We start from the raw sequence: 12,079 nt of genomic DNA, 5'->3' as shown, positions 1-12,079 counted from the left end.
AGGTGTTTTTCTTCTATTTGATTTATCAGAGAATCTTTATAGTCTACAGATTAATTGTCTGCATTAGGACTCGAAAGGGATGGGACAGGCATGGAATGGAGTGCTAGACAGGTGGACTATGAAAGCCTTTCTAATAGTAGAATGTGGAAGATACTTTCTACATGATAACCTATTGGACGCAAGGAGAATCTCGTGTCCCGCTTACTTGATCGATTAAATTGTTTGCATGTTTCCAAGCCTTTCCACATGAGAGCACGCAAGCATCCCAGCGCTATTGATTTGTGCTCTATTAGATTCACTTGGCTCTTACAGCGTTATTAATTTTCTAACGTGACCTAGACAGGCTAAGTTAGCTATTGAATCAGCAAATGATTATATATTGAAATTTTATCCTGGAACAAGAAACCTAATGAATGAAGGCTTTCGTACATAAAAATGTATCGTTTACATTGTCCTAATAGACGCACCTACAAAAAAAGAGAGACCTTTTTTCCATTCGGTTATATCTGAGAGGTCTTAATGAAAATGTCGCGTTTCTTAGGGCCTGGACTATACATATTCACCCCACCGTGACAATATGTGACTAGCCCACCCCATACCAAACAATTCAAAAGGGAATACTTGTTATTAGAGATAAAATAAAACCATGTTGAGAGTTATTTCTGAGAGGTCTTGAAGAATATGCAATATTCTTTGAGCCAAGACTGTATATTTCACTCCACCATGACAATATTTGTTTGGCATAACCCCTAGCAACCGATTCCAGAGAGGGGGGGGTATTTAGAGTTAAATTTAACCATATTATGAGTTTTTCTGAGAGGTCCTAATGGAAATACCTAATTTCTTTGACTGAGTTTTAGATTTCAGTCCACCTACCATCAGCACGGATCATGTTCCACGAAGAAAAAACCAACATGCAACAAGTTTTACGGAGAAATTTATGTTGATAAATTAAGTATCACAAAAAAATATCAAGAAATGATGCATGTCCAATTTGTTCGTGAAACTTATGGCATGTGGATTATTTCTTCAACAAACTTACTGCATCTTGATTTGTGTCTCCAAAAAACTTTTACATTTCTTCCTCATGAAAATTGCTGCATGTTAATTTTTCTCTTCATGAAACTTGTACATTGATCTTTTTAGTCATGAAACCGGTTTTGCTTGTGGAACTTGTTGGGTGCTCATTTTTGTTCGTGAAACTTAATTTATCTTGATATTTTTCTTCATGAAAGCTGTTGTATGTTGTTTTATTCTTTCATAAAACTTAATTTATCATAATATTTTCTTTTCATAAAACTTGTTGCATATTGATTTTTTCTTCCTGAAGCATGATGTATGTTGATTTTTGATCGTGAAATTTGGTGCATGTGGTTTTTTTCTTCAAAAAACTTAAAGTATCTTAATTTATGTCTTCGAGAAACATATTATATTTATATTTTTTCTTCAAGAAAGTTGTTGCATGTTGATTCTTCTATTCGTGAAACTTGTACATTGATTTTTCTAGTTGTGAAACCGGTTTTGTTCGTGGAACTTTTTGCGTGCTGATTTTGGTTCGTAAAGCTTAATTTATCTTGCTAATTTTCCGCGTGAAACTTGTATGATGATTTATTCTTTCGTAGAATTTAATTTATCATGCTATATTTCTTTGTGAGACTTGCTTCATGCTGGTTTTTTCTTAGTGAAGTAGATGCATGCTGATTTTCGTTCGTGAAACTTATTGTATGTGGGTTATTTCTTCAACAAACTTAATGTATCTTGATTTATGTCTTCGAGAACCTTATTATATTTTTATTTCTTCTTCATGACACTTGTTGCATGTTGATTTTTTCGTATTTTGCTATATTTTATTTTTAAGAAAATGTGAATTTCGTGGATTAAGAAGGGCTACTTTAAGTCTGCTTCGTAGCTATCTTAGAAATAGAGAAGAATATGCCCACCTAAATGGATTGGATCCATGTAAAAATGTATTATATATGGTATATCCCAAGGTTCTGTACTATGTCCTACATTTTTTAAATTTTTATTAATGATCTTCTGAATGCTTTTGGAGCTCTTTCTGCAATTAGAACTATTGTTGATACTTGAACTCCTAGTGGTAGGGTCACCACACCCCTATTTATTGATGCTATAACTCTGATGTCTGTTGCTCCAAACGAACAAATACTAATTCGACACCTTATTTGGCAATGAATAAAATATGTATATGGTTGAAAGAAAACCAGCTTGGATTGAATATAGGTAAATCCTATTTTTCACGATCTCCAAATTATTGCCAATGGATTACGGAAATAAACTTTGAGAGGGTAACAATTAAACGAACTAGGTACGTTAAGTACCTTGGTATTAATGTTGATGGGATTCTCTCACTTAAAGATCATGTAAACTCTATTTGCACAAATATTATCACGTAGATTCATCCATAAATGAAAATAAATTTTTTCTTTCTATATTTTACGATTACTTTATTTTCCATTAATGTGTCCGTATATTTTATATTGTTCATCAATATGGCTTGGAACTTTCCCTTCTATACTTCGCCCATTTCGTGTGATACAGAACAACACAGTTAGACTTTTTTGTGGAGTTTAAACCGAGATTCTATGAGCCCAGCATATAGGGAAATAAATGTAATGCCAGCAGATTTTCAAAATAGTTTATATTACGAATTGATTTGGATATCAAATTGGAACTTCGTGTGTTGAAGGGGATGTTGAAAAAACAACCAAAGGTGATATGTCCATACTGTTGCTATTGATATTACTGCCACTACAACTATTCCTGCTACACAAGACAAGCGTATTAAGATGATACTTTTAAGAATAATTAGGCAGATGTTAAACTAAATCAAAATGAACTAGGATCATGAAGATTGTCAGAAGAATGACAAAGCAACATCACAATAGCGGCTTACATTGTTTAGTTAGGTCTTCCAGGGTAAGTTGCGGCGGATTTCGAACTAGACAGAAGGCACTATGAGTCTTCATCAATAAATAAATGAAACCCAAAACGAACAGAAATTACAATAAATAACAGACTCAAACTAAAAAACCACCATAAATTAACATGATTAGCGCTCACAGGCCCTATGTCTTCACAATGCCAGAACATAATTCATACTTTACTGAAATAAAATTCATGGTATGCACATTAATTTGTAGTTTTTTCGTTTAATTAAAAAAGAAATAAAAAATAATTAAAAGAATTTCTCCTCAGAAAAACTTTCAAAACTTCTAAAACACAACAAAAGAAACTAAGGAAAAAAAACACTAGAGAACATAAAGGGAGTGTTAAAACACGATGTAACATATTAAACTTATTGCATGCAATAGGACATAGTAAATTTTAGGAACACGTGTTTTTTCTTTAAAAAACTTAAGCTGAATAATAAATAGGCACCTAGATGTTATGGTTATTATTGTCTTATTGCTGTTATTATTGGTTTTGTCATAAGTTGTTTTTTTGTTATTTTTATTTGTTGTTATTAATATTTGTATACATTTTTTTATTATTGATATTTTTTTATTTGTCAGTTGTTATTCATTGGTGAGTTAGATGCTCTTAGTAAATTGTTATTTAATGCTCTAACATTGTTGGCGAGTCTCATCCGATTTCTTTTTTTTTATTATGAATTTTAAATCTTGTGTTTTTCCATTGGGTCATCACCTTTTTCCTCATTATTTTCCCTTTATATTACAAACAAATGAATAAATTTATATAAACCCTTAAAGAGCAATCGCGAAATAGAGGCTCTCGACATGGATTCGAGTTCATTTAAAAAAAAAAAAAAATAAAAAAAAAAAAAAAAAAAAACAGTCTCGATCTATTTATCAAAGTGACGCATCTCAACGGATACTGTGGAAACACGGTACTCCAGTGTCAATTTTGCTAAATTCAACACAAGTATTCTTCTGAATTTGAATTTTGCCTCAGGCGGCTTGGTGCTACAATAGGCTATTATTGGTAGTAGAAGTAGTTTTAGCAGCCTCTAGAGCTATTTAGCTAAAGTTATATGCTTTCGCCTATCGTGTCTCTTTAAGCTCTGTAAAAAGACCTGTAAATATGACATCTTGTTCCTTGTTTTTATTTAATAGAAGTAAAATAAGATCACACCATTCCAGTCGGAATTCAATGCTAATTTTCTGTATTTAAAAAAAATTATCTAACTCGTGAGGGTGTTATGTGATGGAAGGGTTTGTTGGATTGTATAAGTGTTTTTTATGGTTTTCTGTGCTTTAACCGTTCTGAGATCAAATTGAATCCTTTAATTGTTTTTGTATGTTGTTCTGTTTTCTATTTTTGTGGTCATGAGCCTGCGGTTTTTTTTTCTGTCAAATATACTGTATTATAACAGTAACATTGACATTAATTAAAAAAACAACTCTTTGGGGACTTGGACATTTATAATAAGAAAGTATTAAAAGATTAAAGCTGGTTCCTGAGAGACCAGAGTATATCATTTAAAGTTTTTCATCAACAAAAAACCGAAACAACTTTTCCCCTTTTGTTTTCGCCAAACAGTGCATTCGCCAATTAAAAAGATTGTGCATTAGCCAAACAGTGCATTAGCCAAATATAAACATTGTGCATTCGCCAGACAGTGCATTCGCCAATTAAAAAGATTGTGCATTCGCCAAACAGTGCATTAGCCAAGTAAAAACACTGTGTATTCGCCAGACAGTGCATTCGCCAATTAAAACATTGTGCATTCGCCAGACAGTGCATTCGCCAATTAAAAAGAGTGTGCATTCTCGAAACAGTGCATTAGCCAATTAAAAACATTGTGCATTCGCCAGACAGTGCATTCGCCAATTAAAAACATTGTGCATTCGCCAGACAGTGTATTCGCCAATTAAAAACATTGTGCATTCGCCAGACAGTGCATTAGCCAATTAAAACATTGTGCATTCGCCAGACAGTGCATTCGCCAATTAAAAAGATTGTGCATTCTCGAAACAGTGCATTAGCCAATTAAAAACATTGTGCATTCGCCAGACAGTGCATTCGCCAATTAAAAACATTGTGCATTCGCCAGACAGTGCATTCGCCAATTAAAAACATTGTGCATTCGCCAGACAGTGCATTAGCCAATTAAAAACATTGTGCATTCGCCAGACAGTGTATTCGCCAATTAAAAACATTGTGCATTCGCCAGACAGTGCATTAGCCAATTAAAACATTGTGCATTCGCCAGACAGTGCATTCGCCAATTAAAAAGATTGTGCATTCTCGAAACAGTGCATTAGCCAATTAAAAACATTGTGCATTCGCCAGACAGTGCATTCGCCAATTAAAAACATTGTGCATTCGCCAGACAGTGCATTCGCCAATTAAAAACATTGTGCATTCGCCAGACAGTGCATTCGCCAATTAAAAAGAGTGTGCATTCTCGAAACAGTGCATTAGCCAATTAAAAACATTGTGCATTCGCCAGACAGTGCATTCGCCAATTAAAAACATTGTGCATTCGCCAGACAGTGTATTCGCCAATTAAAAACATTGTGCATTCGCCAGACAGTGCATTAGCCAATTAAGACATTGTGCATTCGCCAGACAGTGCATTCGTCAATTAAAAAGATTGTGCATTCTCGAAACAGTGCATTAGCCAATTAAAAACATTGTGCATTCGCCAGACAGTGCATTCGCCAATTAAAAACATTGTGCATTCGCCAGACAGTGCATTCGCCAATTAAAAACATTGTGCATTCGCCAGACAGTGCATTAGCCAATTAAAAAGATTGTGCAATCGCCAAGCTGTAATTATTTCCCAAAACAAATTTCTTTTTAACAGGAATTATATCCGGATGGCAACTCTGGTCATAGCACTAAGTTGCTATTTTGCCAGTAAACTATGTTCAAGAAAGTGCAACCGTTGAGAAAATAGTACAAGTAATTATAATTGTAAAATGGTGAAATATTAGCTTAAATAAAATTACGTTTCTTGAATTGTTAAAGACAGAAACGGCTAGAAGCAGAATTGGCATATGACAAACAATAAAAAATAAATTAAATTAAATAGCCGATAAAAATGAGGGTAATGTCAGCCAGCGGACAAATAAAGAAGCAGAACTAAAAAGATACAAACAAAACCAAAACAAACAAAAACCAACGGAATGTTCTCTGGCTTTTCTACCATTTTGTGGCACCAAACTACGATTTTTTTCGCTAAAGGGGACTAAGTTGCTATTGATTAAAAATACTGAGATAACCAATCGATTTGAAAACGTCTAAAAACTACAAACTGAGTTTGGATCATACCTTTGTGATTATTTCCTAAAACAAATTTTTGATCGCTTCTGTTATTTATTGCTGTAATGTTGTTTGCGCGTTATTGTTGAAATGTGTCAATCAAGCTAATATTACTTAAATTATTTGACACTTTCTAGACGACACATCGATGCTTGAGACTACCCATAAGCAGAATTTTGCAAGTCAAAGCTACTGTAGATCGTTAATCACACTTATAAGAGGTATTTTTCTCCCATGTGTAATTTAGTGTACCTTCTTCGACAAATCTTTTTCCTAATTAGTGTTGCTTGTGGTAGATTTAGAAAATTTCGGTTACATTTTATTCCATTAGGGCATTACATAGATCATTTTTAAGTAAGAAACTCCTATACTCTCTTTAAACGAGCAACTGTTTATGTATTTATAATTTTTTCTTGGAAATGACTCCATAATTTATTTTGTCTTTTAATTTGCACCCTGGGATTTTTTGGCTTGAAAAAACCATCTAGATATGTCACAAGTTTGAGAAAATTCGTTTAAAGCCGTAATTTTAATAACAATTAATGTGAATGACGTCAGGTCAATATACATTTGAAGATAAACCAAGCGTATAAAAAAAAAATTAGTCTGAATATTTAATGTTAACTGTTGCTTTCAATTTATTTTCCGTGTTGTAATAATTACAAAAGAAATTATTTTTAATATAATTCGTTTTGAGTAAAGCGCCAATGACGATGTACGCTTTTACAGTTGGGAAGGGGGCAGTAGCCAAACACTTGTTTCAAAATTAAACTTAATTATTTTATGCATAATGATATTAATTTGTGAAAGCTCAACAGTTCAAGATCTTTCACTGTAATTTTTATTTCTACATTCAATGTTGTAATTTGTAAAAGTACAGAAGAAAATATTTGTAATATAATTCGCTTTCAGTGAAGTGTCAATGACGTATTATGCTTCAAACTTTTACTGTTAGGGGAGGGTGCAGTGGCCAAACTCTTGGTTATAGTGATTCCGTTTTAAGCTTGATTTTCTTATTTAATTTATGTTTCACTCGTTTTAAGATTTATTTATTCATTTATATGATTACATGTTGCATGTTTGTTTGCTATAGTTTCATTTCTGTTCATTGGGTTTTTGTTGGGTTTTTGTTTTTGTTTTGTTGGGTTTTTGTTTTTGTTGGGTTTCATTTATTCTGTAATAGTAATTTGTGGTTGTTTGAGTTTGAATTATTATGGGTATTTATTTTTGCTGATCTTAGGCTTAATATAGCCTAATTTATATAATATAGCCATTTATTACTTTTTGTTTCTGTTGTCAATTTGTAATTCTTTTATCAAATATGCTGATTTTTATCTTTAATTGTATCTAAAATTTGTTTTATCTAAGAAGCCATTTTTTTACTTTTAGGTAGAGTAATTCCAGCATTGCCAAAAGAAGTTTAGAATTGAGTAGGAGAACATGGTGAAAGGCTGAAGCTGCGAGATTATAAAGTAGAATATGCAACAACTGGAAGATTAAAATGCCAGAAATGCCTCAAAATCGTTGACTGCGGCGATATTAGATTATCAAAAAGAGGATATTCCCTTGAGCAGGCTGAAATGTTTGGACCACAGGCCATTTTTAATTGTCTTAACCCTAGTTCTGAAATAAAGTATATGGAAAACACTAACAGAAAAAATATTTTCAGACGAAAAATTAAACCAAGATGGTTGTTTAATATTATGATAAATATCATGTAAGTTTTGGTCCAATTTGTGACAAAATACTGTATTGGTTATAACTAGATTGTTATACCATTGGTTTTCTAATTTCCTTAATTAGACCTCCAAACTTCTTGACAAGTGATGGTACAACTTTTTCATTTGGTTTAGATGATGCTTTTAAGGTTTTGTGGAATCCAAAATCATATTATTAATTTCTACTGTCCTCACTTAGGCCTACAAACTCCTGGAGAAGTGACGGTAAATAGAGTTCATTTGGTTCGGAATATAGGGTATCCCCCCACCATTTCTCATTGGTTTCGATGAGACATTCAACCTTTTCTAGAATTGAAAGTCCTATCATTGGTGTTTTACCTTTCATAATTTTCAAACATCTGGATAATTGAAGGTATGATTGTATCATTTGGTTTTAATCGGAGGGGGCGTTCTTGCAGCCCCATTGCTCATTTGTTTTGATGATGCTTTCAGCTTTTTGTGGAATGCTAAATCTTGTCATTGGTTGTCTACACTCCCCAATCTTCAAACTTCTGAACAAGTGACGGCACAATTGTGTCATTCGGTTTGGATTGGAGGGTGTTTTAGAGGATCCATTGCTCATTTGTTTCCAGGAGGCTTTCAAGAATATGTAGAATACAAAATGCTGTCCTTAGTTTTATACTTTTCCCAATCTTCTGGACAAGTGATGTGATTGTGTCATTTGGATTGGATTGGAGGGTGTTTTGAGAACCCTTATTTCTCATCTGTTTCAATAACTCTTTCAATCATTTTCGGAATGCAAAATCCTGTCATTGGTTTTCTACTTTTCCTGATCTTCAAACTTTTGAACAAGTGACAGTACAACTGTGTCTTTTGGTATGGATCGGAGGGTGTTTTGGCACCCCCATTTCTTTAGATTATGTTTTCAATCTTTTTCGGAACGCAAAATCCTGTCACTGGTTTTCTAATTACCTTAATTCAGCCTTCGAACTTCAGGATAAGTGACTGTACATTTGTAACATTTCGTTTGGATTGGAGGATGTTTTGGCACCCGCAACTCTCATTTGTTCCGATGTTGCTTTCAACCTTTTTTGTAACCCAAAATCCTGTCTTTGGAATGGGGTTTAAACTTATGGTCAACTGATGGTACAACGCTGTCTTTAGATTTCGATCAGTGTGTTTTGCAATTCCATTTCTTGTTTGTTTCGATGATTTCAACTTTTTCAGAGTACAAAATTCTATCATTATTTTTCTACGTTCCTTAATTAGGCCTTTAAACTTTGTAGACAAGTGACGGTACAATTGTATCATTTATTTTGGATTGGAGGGTATTTGGCACCCCCGTTTTTTATTTGTTTAGATGGTGATTTCAACCTTTTTCAGAGTACAAAATTCTATCATTGTTTTTCTACGTTCCTTAATTAGGCCTTTAAACTTTGAACAAGTGACGGTACAATTGTGTCATTGGCCTTTAACTTTGTAGACAAGTGACGGTACAATTGTGTCATTTATTTTGGATTGGAGGGTATTTGGCACCCCCGTTTTTTATTTGTTTAAATGGTGCTTTCAACCTTTCTTGGAACGTAAAATTCTATCATTAGGTCTCTACTTTCCTTGGTCAAGCCTGCAAACTTCTGAACCAGTTATGGTACAATTGTATCATTTGATTCGGATTGGAGGGTGTTTTACCACCCCACACTTTCATTTTTTTATGATGCTTACTCGTTTTGGAATGTAAAATCCAGTCATTGGTTTTCTACGTTCCTTAATTAGGCCTTTAAACTTTGTAGACAAGTGACGGTACAATTTTGTCATTTATTTTGGATTGGAGGATATTTGGCACCCCCGTTTTTTATTTGTTTAGATGGTAATTTCAACCTTTTTCAGAGTAAAAAATTCTATCATTATTTTTCTACGTTCCTTAATTAGGCGTAAACTTTGTAGACAAGTGACGGTACAATTGTGTCATTTATTTTGGATTGGAGGGTATTTGGCACCCCCGTTTTTTATTTGTTTAAATGGTGCTTTCAACCTTTTTTGGAACGTAAAATTCTATCATTAGGTCTCTACTTTCCTTGGTCAGGCCAACAAACTTTTGAACCAGTTATGGTACAATTGTATTATTTGATTTGGATTGCAGGGTGTTTTATCACCCCACATTTTCATTTTTTTTATGATGCTTACTCGTTTCGGAAGGTAAAATCCAGTCATTGGTTTTCTACTTTCCTTAATTAGGCCTTCAAACTTCTGGACAAGTGACGGTAAAATTATGTCATTTAGTTTGGACTGGAGGGTATTTTGACACCCCCATTTCTTATTTGTTTCGATTATGCTTTCAATCTTTTTAGAAATGGAAAATCGTGTCATTGGTTTCCTACTTCTTCTTAATTAAAGCTTCAGAAGTTTGAACAAGTGACGGTGGAAATGTGTCAGTTGGTTCACATTGGAGGGTGGTTTGGCACTCCCATTTCTTATTTTTCCTATGATACTTTCAATCTTTTTCGGAATACAAAACCCTGACATTGGTTTTCTACTTACTTTAATTAGGCCTTAAAACTTCTGGACAAGTGTCGGTATAATCTTATCATTTGATTTGGATTAGAGGGTGTTTTGTCCCCCTCCCCGATTTTTCATTTGTTTATGCTTTCAACCTTTCCTAGAATGTAAAATCCTGTCATTGGTTTTCTATTTCTTATTTGTTTCTATGATGCTTTCAACCTTTTCTAGAATGTAAAATCCTGTCATTGGTTTTCCATTTCTTATTTGTTTCTATGATGCTTTCAACCTTTTCTAGAATGTAAAATCCTGTCATTGGTTTTCTATTTCTTATTTGTTTCTATGATGCTTTCAACCTTTTCTAGAATGTAAAATCCTGTCATTGGTTTTCTATTTCTTATTTGTTTCTGTGATGCTTTCAACGTTTTTTCGGAATGCAAAATCCTATCATTATTTATTCTTCTTTTCTTGGTTAAGCCTTCAAACGCTTGGACAAATGACGGTACAATCGTATCATTTGATTTGGATTAGATGGTGTTTTGGCACCACCGGTTCTCATTTGTTTATATAATGCTCTCAACCTTTTCGAGAATTCAAAATCTTCTCCTTAGTTTTTCACTTTCCTCAACTTTCAGACATCTCGACAAATGACGTTACGATTTTATCATTTAATTTTAATTGGAGGGTGTCTTTGCAACCCCATTTCTCGCTTGTTTCTATGATGCTTTCAACAGTTTGTAGAATGCAAAATCTTGTCATTGGTTTTCTACATTCCCCAATCTTCAAACTTCTGGACGAGTGACGTAACAAGTGTGTCAATCGGTTTGGATTGGAGGGTGTTTTAGCGTAACCATTTCTCATTTGTTGTGAGGATGCTTTCAACCCTATGCAGAATACGAATTCTCATTAGTTTTATGCTTTTCCCATTCTTCCAGACAAGTGAAGTTACAATTTCTATCAGTTGGATTGGATGGTGTTTTGGGAACCCTTATATCTTATTTGTTTCGATAACACTTTTTTTGTCAAAATTCTTTTAAAACGACTGCTGAAATACAAGGACCATTGAACTAGAATGATAATTTTCTTAAGACACCGTAGTCAGCTCATTCAGTAGGAACTGGTTAAAAATCATGCTAAATATTAAAGAGCGCACTGGAACTTTTTATTTAAAATTGAATGAGCTCCCTCCAAAGTTCATTCGACCAGCCTTCCCATAAAAACCTTATATCAAAAAAGGGGCAACTTGCATAGCTTACAACCCTTGCCCTGGGGGATGGAAGGGGAGTTGTCGAAACCTGAGGCATTGTTATTTTGGTCTATTTAAAAAAAAAAAAAACGTTTTAATTGACGAGGGAGCGAACTTTCTCATATACGTGATTGACATTTTGAGGTACAAATTTATTACTTTCTCTTTGGTTGCTCAATTTTGCATATGGAGGAATTTTTTAAGGGGTATTTTCCACAAAAGGGGATGGGTAAACGCCGACTCATGGTGGAAGAGACATGGGAGGCAGAAGAAAACATGGAATATTTAGAGCCGGCCTGGAATCATTTTTGGTTTTAGAAGATATGAGAGGAGACTGAGCAGATCAGAGGCTTGAGCAGGTCAAACCGCTCATGAAAAACAGAGACTCTTGGCACAGCACCATATTAAA

This window comes from Artemia franciscana, chromosome 11 (assembly GCF_032884065.1).
Source record: "Artemia franciscana chromosome 11, ASM3288406v1, whole genome shotgun sequence".
Classification (NCBI taxonomy): Eukaryota; Metazoa; Arthropoda; class Branchiopoda; order Anostraca; family Artemiidae; genus Artemia; species Artemia franciscana.
This window is presented reverse-complemented; position numbering follows the sequence as displayed.